The sequence below is a fragment of the Piliocolobus tephrosceles genome, chromosome 10 (genome assembly GCF_002776525.5).
Source record: "Piliocolobus tephrosceles isolate RC106 chromosome 10, ASM277652v3, whole genome shotgun sequence".
Classification (NCBI taxonomy): Eukaryota; Metazoa; Chordata; class Mammalia; order Primates; family Cercopithecidae; genus Piliocolobus; species Piliocolobus tephrosceles.
Window position 1 is genome coordinate 129,936,963 of NC_045443.1, and position 8,251 is coordinate 129,945,213.

The window sequence follows — 8,251 nt, forward strand, 5'->3', positions numbered from 1 at the left end:
AGAGACGGGGGAGGGAGACGTGAGCTCAGAGAGGGGGGAGGGAGACGTGAGCTCAGAGAGGGAGGCCACGGAACGCAGTGGCCGAGGCTGGAGAATGCACCACAGGCCCAGAACCACAGGCAGCGGCAGAGGCAGAGAGGCCTGGAGCGGGGGCGACTCTCGCTCCGCGCCTCCAAGAGCCCAGCCAGCATGCCTCGGCCTCAGCTCTCCGGCCTCCAGAACAGATGGAAGGCGAGGTTCTGTCGATTCCAGTGGCCCCGTGTGTGCTGTGCTGGGACAGCAGTCACAGGAAACAGATTTGAGAGAAAGAGGTAGCTGTGGGCGAGGGTTCCGGGCAGAAGGAGGAGCAGGTGCAAAGGCCCTGGGGCAGGGGCGGTGTCAGGGCTGGAGGCTGAGGGATGGACCCACAAATCCTGTACAACTTCCAGTGCAGAGGAGGCCCCTGCAGGTTCCCAGGCAAAGAAACAATGCTGGAGGCCTCTGTGTGAGGTGAGATGCAGTGTGGCCAACAAAGCAAGAGTAAGATGAGGACAAACAGAGGCTGAGATGCAGGGCAGGGGTGGCACAAACCCCCACAGACCCAACCCTACAGACCATCCCCTAACCGTCCCCCGCAAGTCCATCCCCCTCACCCATCTCCCACTGGGAAGGGCGCCGGAGGGCAGGCCACAGCTGCTCCCAAGAAGACGCCCAAGGCAGGAAGGAAGCGTCGGTGCAAACAACAGAGCATTGGAAAAAAAGCCACAGAGGCGTTTTCTAGAACTGCGGGCGGGTGGGAGGCGTTCATGCCCACGACGGCTCCCAGCGAGGCTTCTGCAGATCTGGCTTCCTGGAAAGGACGGTGAGGAGACACTCCCTCACCCCCAGCTGAGCCCACAGCCTCAGAACTTCTGCGGGAAAACGGTTTTCGAGCTGCGTGTGACCAGGCGGCCGCAGCTCAGGGCTCAGGGGGCTCTGCCCTGCGGTTTTGAAGCCCAGCAGCTGAGTTAATTGCCTCATCACGTGCGCTGCATGTTGCTGTATGAAAACAATCAGCATCCAGGCACTGTCCTCTGTCCACAAGTTGAGATTTGATTACTTTTTTATCTCTAAATTAAATTCCTTCTCGTGCTTGTCTCGTTACATTAAATCTCTTTAAATCTTAATAGACTGCAGCTCAGGCCCCTGATAACAGCATCTGGTACTCACAGGGACCTGGGCCTCAAGGCAAGGACGAGGGAAGGGGATCGCCAGCGAGGCAGCTGGCTCCGGGCACCTGGACGCTGAGGCAGAGGAGAGAGGGTCCTGGGACCCAGGGAGGGTTCCTGCTCCTCAGAACTGCTGCAGACACCAGCAATAACCTTTGAGCGGCCTCCCTGCACCTTCGAGCGGCCTCCCAGGGCGGGAAGAGCACCAGCACCTGCAGAAACGGTTTGCCAGGCTCCTCCCCACTTCCCAGGCTCCTCCCCCCGCTTCCAGACCCAGCTCCAATCTTGTGGGAAGCTCCCTGCCCCCGCCCCCCCCCCCGCCCCCCCCCGGCTCAGTCTGGCCAGACCGACCCCAGCCCCACCCTCTGCATGCAGGGCCACCTAACACAAAAGGCCTTGGCACTCCTCTGCCTGCACCAAGTTTTGGTCTTTCCCCCTACCCCGTCTAGCCGGGAGTTGGGGTTTCAGGCCTGCAGCAGGCAGCAGGAGGGCACAGCCGTGGGCCGGTGAGAAACTCAGTGGCTGACGGAAAGTGTCACTCTGGCAGGTGACGGGGCCAGGACGGGAGGTGGGCTTGCCCCTCAGCTCTCATCCATGCACTCTTCTGAAATCACACTTGAAACGTGTACTGTGTCAATGACAATCACGGGCCGCCTGTCTCAGATACGCGGATGGGGCCTGTAACACGGCCTGCGTTCATCTTCTGAAACCAAAGACCCCACGCTCCCCGTCACTAAAGGGCTCTGGGGAGGCACAAATGGCCTCTGGTGGCCGCTGTGGTGACTGTGGCCTCAGGGCCTCCTTACGGCACCCGGGCCAGGTTAACCACCCTGTAAGCTGCACGGAGCACCAGGGGCCACGTGAGCTGAGCTGGAGCTGGGGACTCAGGAGGTGCTGTAGCCCCGGCTCACTGGCGTGTCCCTACTCAAGGCCCCCGCGAGCTGTCACAAAAGCAGGAGGAGGCGCCAGGGAGAGGAGGGCTGGGCTGGAGACCCACAGCCGGCCGAGGGCACGGGTGAGGGCAAGGCCCTGTCCACCCAACAGGGGCGGCCCTGCAGCCTCTGGCTCGCCTCCCCGTGCCCAGGGCTGCTACCTTCACTTTCGGGACGAGCCACGTCACCTGGCTTAGGTGAAAGTAATTCTGTGTAACCACAGACTGAAAAAGAGGAGGACAGCTGTGTGGAGAGAATTTTGGTTACGGGGTCCCAAGGCCCCCTGTTCAGCTGAGCCCGCTCCTGACCCTCCCCTGTCCAGGCCCTAACACAGCCGTCGCTCCTGTCTGCTCATGAAGGGCCTCGTATAGGAACACGGTGCTCCCCGTTTCTCCGGCTGCAAATTCACGCCTGCATCCCCTCTGAGGAGGAGAAAGGCAGATGGGAGATGCATGACAGGTGCCTTCCAAAGCTGTGTGTGACGGGCACGCTCGAGCACAGCCGGACGTGGTCAGGGATGCAGCCACGCCGGGATTTGCTTTTGAGAAATCCTCCTTAATGCTTGCTCAGAACTCTGGGATCATTATTTCTTTATTTGCCTATTCTTGCCTTTTGCTATTTCAGAGTGAAACGCATTATCCTAAGAAGCTCCCTTTTTGAGGGAAGAAAAAGGAAAGAGCTACCGATTTCAATGTTATGGAGGGAAATTTGGGGCAACAGAAGGCCAGGCACTGCCCAGGATGAGGGTCCAGCGAGAGCAGGTGGCTGCAGCTAAGATGACAGCAAAAGAGCCCCAAGCTCCACCATCCAAGCACGTGCACCACCCGGCGGACACAACGCAGCCGAGATGACAGCAAATAAGTACAATTCATTCACCAGACCCCAAACACCGCCCTGGAACACAGGCACCCAACAGGCCAGACAAAACGCCGCTCCGGACGCCTCGTGGGACCATCTCCCGGCACTGGGCCCGGCCGTCACACTAACACTGGGGGTGGCTGCAGGTGACAGAGACCCAGAAGAACAGTCACCTTCACAAGAGAGGCGTTTGCTCTCCTTCCCCTGAGAGCAGAGGCCGAGGGCCCAGGGCCACCAAGACGAGTCCACTCCTCCAAGTCTCAGGCTCTGGGGCCGGGCACCCTCGATCTGCCACCTCGCTCTCTTCGGGGACCCTCCGGCCACCCCACTGTCCCCAGGCACCCTCCAGCCACCCCGCTCTCCCCAGGGACCATCTGGCCACCCTGCTTTTCCCGGGGACCCTCTGCCACCCTGCTCTCCCCAGGGTTCTGGCACAGCCCACGGGGGCTGCCCCGCATCTGCCTCCATCTGCAGGGCGCCCCCCAACCCTATCTCAAACCCTTGCTGGGCCGACTGCACCACCGCCCCAGAGCTTGCTAGAGCACGAAGCCAGCCCAGAAGAAAGAAGAAAGCCAGGAGAGGGAGAACGGCAGACACCAGACATCGCGGGAACGCGCGGACCGCGCCACGCCTGGAGCCTGTGACCGTCACTCTCATCTCAGCTCCTCTCAGCGCGTCGCCTGTTTCTTTGTTTTATTCTTTGTGTTTTTTTGTTTTTTTTTTTTTTGTGCTCAAACCACTTTGAGGTATGCTCTGTCCCTGTGATTAGACACCTGGCAGATTGTCAAAGCTGTGTGACGTCAGGGCTGTGATGCCTTTGTAGCAAGGTGACGTCTTCAAGTTTCTGTGAGCTCAGATCTTCCACGTGGGCCCCAGAGCATGGGGGCCGCAGGGCCAAGAAGGTGCCTCAGCGTCGCACAACACTGGAGCCGGCAGACGGCGCCCAGCAGCAGGTATCCCAGGGACCTACTGACTCCGGCCTGGTCTGCGACCCTCATTAAAGACGCTCTTACCTGTAGGAAGGTGCCGGGGACCTGTATGACAAACCTCCCACTGACCTGGGCTCCGGGAACCACGTGCGGTGCTGAAGTTCAGGCGGCATATCCCACCGGACCGTCTTCAGTGCCGTGGCAGCAGCTAACCTAGACTGGCTTAAGTAGAAAAGGAAATTTGTTGATTAGGTCAGACAAATCAACACCGGTGGGCTCAAGGATTGCTGAACATAGGGCCTGGTGTACCTGGGAGGACGCGTACCCCCCCAGCCCTGCTCTGCTCTCCCGGTTCCAGTTTCAAACAAGCTGCCCCCATGGGGCAAGACGGCGGCAGGGGTCACAGTCAAACCCTCCTGGAAGTGGCTGCAGCCCGGGGTCACCCATCAGCCTGTGTGTTCGGGAAGAGGCAAGGCTCTGGCCAGGTCAACAGCAGAGCATGAGGCCCCTCAAAGCACCAACTGGGGAATGGAAAGGGGCTCAGTTCTCAGAGTGACAGAGACTGCGAGACAGCATCACGCAAACCGACGGGGGCTGGGTCATCCTCAGGGCAGACAGGCACCGACTGACCGGGGAACCACCCTGGAAACATGGGAGGTGGGACTCAGAGCCAGAGGCGGGGACCGAACCTCCAGACCAGACTGAGGACTGACAAAACAAGGAGAGGCGAAAGCACCTCCACAAGAGACAGGCCACCAGGGCCGGGTCCGTTTACCGTTGGGTAACCGCACCTTTCCACAGCAACAACCCCACAACTCAGGAGTTACCACCTTTTCTCGAAATGTCTGCCTAACCTGCCCCTTCATCTGCACGAAATTCAGTGTGGGTATAAATGAGGCTGCAGAACTGCCCTGCGCGGCTGCCCTTGGCGCCCTGCCTGTGGGGGGCCCGTGACCCTGCATCCCTGTAAAGCTGCTTCTCCCACCACCAGCTGACTCTTGAATTCATTCCTGAGCAAAACCAAGAAACCTCCCGGGCTGAACCCCAATTTGGGGCTCCCTGTCCTGCATCACTGGGGGAGAATGAAGGAGAAAGCTGAGTCACCTGGGGGAGGCCAAGGGTCAGTCATCCAAGAGAGAAAGGGCGCTGAGTCACCCTGGACAGTGGATGCCGAGTCACCCCGGAGACAGTGGATGCCGAGTCACCCCGGAGACAGTGGACGCCAAGTCACCCAGGACAGTGGACGCCGAGTCACACTGGAGACAGTGGGTGCCAAGTCACCCTTGGGACAACCGTTGCCGAACAACAAAATACTGGCCAGCTCCCTCCTGTCACTGGGTCTGTTGCTGCTGTGACATCATGTCACCAGCACCGCGACGGCTCAGAACAACAGCCACGTGTTCCTCACAGTTCTGGGGGCCGGACGTCGTCCCCCGCAGGCGCTGGGCGGAGTCTTCTTTGCCTCTGTCGGCCTCAGGGGCCTGCTGGCTGCCCTTGGCATCCCCGGGCTTGTGACTACTCCCTCGCCAGTGACCTCACCCTCCCCCGTGATCACATCCTCCCCGTGACCTCTCCCTCCCCGATGACCTCTCCCTCCCCCATGACCAATCCCTCCGCCGTGACGGCGCCCTCCCCTGTGGCCTCACCCTCCGCCGTGACCGCGCCCTCCCCTGTGGCCTCACCCTCCGCTGGACCTGCCCTCCCCTGTGACCTCACCCTCCGCCGTGACAGCGCCCTCCCCTGTTGCCTTGTTCTCTGCTGAATGGTGGAATCTCCCTCCCCTCTCTTGTGATTGACTTTAGGGCTCACCTGGATGATCCAGGACACTCTTCCACGTCGAGCTTCTTAATGTATTCACATCTGCTGACTCCTTTTTCCTCCTAAGGCCACATTCACAGGCTCCATGGATCAGGACCTGAGGTCTTCAGAGGCCATCACTGGCCTCCCACAGGCACCCGCACCGGAGGTGATGCTGACCAGCTCTGACCAGCACATGGCAACCTGGGAGCCACTTCGCTGTGCACGGCCTGCAGTGCGTCCTGAACTCCATCCTTCCAGCGTTCTATACACAGACACACAAAGGCACACAGACATGCCAGCATACCCATATGCATGTGTACATACACACACACATATGCACATATACACTTCCAAACACACTTATACACATGCACAGACACAGACACGCCAGCAAACCCATATGCATATGTACACACACACATATGCACACACACGAATACACTTCCAAACATTTACATATACACATGCAAGCCCAGGCACGTGCAAACACATGTGGACACATGTAAACACATGTCACACACAAACACATGTGCACAGCATGCTTATATGCACACATGTACACACATGCACAGATAGAGCTGTACACATCAGATAGGAACACATACATGTACACATCTACATACGTACACACTTGCAAATGCACATGCACGTACGTGTGCTTCGTGTGTGTATGCACAGATACATGTGAGCATGTACATATACTCATGCACACACATGAAGTCACACATATACACATAGACATGCATGGATTGTGAACATACATATGCACCTGTGCATGTGTGTGCACATATGCACCTGTGCATGTATGCAGGTACACACATGCATGCACACACAAACATGCACATATGCACACATGTACACATACACACATGTGAACTCAAACACACACAAAACACACATACCCCTGGTGCTTTCTGGGATTGCCTCCCAGTAAGCTACAAACACGTAGGCCCTTGTCTCATGCTTTCTGGGAGAGCCCCAGCCAGTGCCAGGGAAACTTGTTCCCCCTCCACCTCCCCCTGGCCCCGTGGGTCACCTGCTCACTCTGACCCACTGACCCAGCTGGGGGAAGAAACCTGCTCACTGGCCAGTCCAGGTCGTTGGCCTTGTAGAGCGAGGGGTGGAGCCAGCACCTCCCCGGCCACAGCCTGCAGGGTGGGAGGTTCCTGGAGGAAGACCCAGGACCCTGTTACCAAAGGAAGGGTCCAAGGATGCCAGGAGGCAAAATAAGAGACGTCCAAGTAGAGGCTGGGTGTGCAGGGAGACCCCGGTCGGCTGGACCTACTCCTGCATGTTCCACAGACGTGGCATCTCAGGGATGCCAGTGCCCTGGGACCCACATCGTCCTGGCTTTGAGGGTTCTGTGGCTCCATACGTGAAAGAAATGAGCACCAATGAGCATGATACGCTCATCCCTAATTTGCCTGATGCCTGGTCCTGCAGCCAGCTGTGGCTGGTTACCCACCACCTGTCCCCCGGGTCAGCACACCCACATCCAGTGACGCAGTGGTGGGCTCCCCCAAAACGTGCAGGCAGTTCACATATGCGTAATCCAAAATGCACACGTTCACAAAAACAGGAGCGGCACGGCAGGTGTGACTCTCCGCCGAGCAGAGGAAGCCCGAGAAGGGCCCAGTGCCTCTACCGCCAGCTGAACGTGGAGGCAGGGAAGCGCCAGGGGCTCCGACCTGAAGTGCGCGGCCACGCTGCCTCCGCGTCGTACTGAAGCCAGTCCTGGGTAAGTGCGTGCAGGAGAGAAACACAGTGTGACCTGGACCTTGGGGCCTTCACAGCTCTGGAGTCATCCACGTTTCCTTAACGTCCAAATGAGGCGGTCTGGGTGCCCACCCTGCCTGCCGGGAGGACCCGGCAAACCCCCGCAGCCTGTGCAGAAGCCGAAGGACCCCAGCCCCCCTCCTGCCTCGTCTGTGGGTCTGTGGGATGTTCTCCTTCCATCTGGCTCCCCCAGGGCAGGGGACGGCCCTGCAACCGGGAGGTTGCAGCAAGAAACCGACCAAACGTCTTCAGGAAACGAGCGGGTGAGCAGCTCCACCGAACGTGAGGCAGCAGGAGACTCACAGGGGTCTTCCCACCCCTCCACAGACCCCGGCTCTCCAGGGACCCAGCCCCTCCAGCAGCGAGGCCTTCTCCTGCAGCAACCCCCATGGGCTTGGGACAGCCCCACTGAGGACACAGGCCATTTCTCTTACCGTCTCCTGTCTCTGAAGAGAAGGAGGAAGTAAAAGCTGAAAAACAGGAATGAAGTCAGTGGCAAGACCAGCTGGTGCCACTGATGACCAGGCCTGAGGTTAAAAGATTAACCCCCCATTGGCCGGGCGCGGTGGCTCAAGCCTGTAATCCCAGCACTTTGGGAGGCTGAGACGGGTGGATCACGAGGGCAGGAGATCGAGACCATCCTGGCTAACACGGTGAAACCCTGTCTCTACTAAAAACACAAAAAAACTAGCCGGGCGAGGTGGCGGGCGCCTGTAGTCCCAGCTACTTGGGAGGCTGAGGCAGGAGAATGACGTGAACCCGGGAGGCG

General features: G+C 59.0%; 1 long non-coding RNA gene across 10 annotated transcripts in view; it reads right to left on the reverse strand.

Annotated features, from left to right (window-relative positions):
* LOC111529839 overlaps window positions 1–7,939 on the reverse strand; it is a 20,030-nt gene extending 12,091 nt beyond the window's left edge. For 4 of the 10 annotated variants that reach the window (XR_003307316.1, XR_003307315.1, XR_003307320.1 and 1 more), the window contains exons 1-4: window positions 7,395–7,907; window positions 5,716–5,968; window positions 5,011–5,162; window positions 633–4,128 (exon numbers count right to left, since the gene is read on the reverse strand). This is a non-coding gene — a long non-coding RNA (uncharacterized LOC111529839). The other 6 variants (XR_003307318.1, XR_003307314.1, XR_002727596.2 and 3 more) reach the window with 6 other exon arrangements.
* Window positions 7,940–8,251: the final 312 nt, after the last annotated feature.